This window comes from Octopus bimaculoides, chromosome 2, assembly GCF_001194135.2.
Source record: "Octopus bimaculoides isolate UCB-OBI-ISO-001 chromosome 2, ASM119413v2, whole genome shotgun sequence".
Classification (NCBI taxonomy): Eukaryota; Metazoa; Mollusca; class Cephalopoda; order Octopoda; family Octopodidae; genus Octopus; species Octopus bimaculoides.
In genome coordinates this window covers 145,321,767-145,322,434 of record NC_068982.1, presented here as the reverse complement: position 1 = coordinate 145,322,434, position 668 = coordinate 145,321,767, and positions in this window count along the sequence as shown.

Sequence of the window (668 nt, the reverse complement as noted above, 5' to 3'; positions counted from 1 at the left end):
ATATACATACATATATATATATATACATATATACATATATAAATGTATGAGCCAAGGATCGAAGTGGGGAAAGAAAGTGAGCTTCAAGCAATTCGTAGGAAATATTAGAAAATAACGTGTATGTAAATATAAATAAATGTTAATTTGTTTATATATATACATGTGGTCGTACATTTAGCTTTCAAAGAGTCTAAAAAGCACTTTGATTTGTCAGCGAGCAGTTTAGCATAATGGTAAAATACTTGCCCGGTGTCTTCAAGAGCTATGAGTTCGATTGTTGATAATTTTTTCTTTGTGAGGGTAATCTACCCAATATTTCTCCTGTTCTAATTGTGTCTCTGTTTTCGAAAATAGATTACATTTTATTTGTATCTATATATAAAAAAAAACAGCTTCCATGAACAATAGCGGTTTACTGGTGCAGAAGGTTGTGAATTTTCTAGTATCGAAATACGATAAGCTGAAAAAAATTATTTTATATTTCACGGTTGGTAGCCAGGGTTATATATATTATTATGATTGACCGTTGACTGAACACTATTCAATTTTTGTTCTCCGTGTTTTTCTCCTTGTCTCCGTATTCTCTCTGTTGAAGAGCGTAGCTCGAAACGTCAAAGACTTTCCGTATTCCCGAGCGTCATACTAATATATACTTTTGTTATTTACAC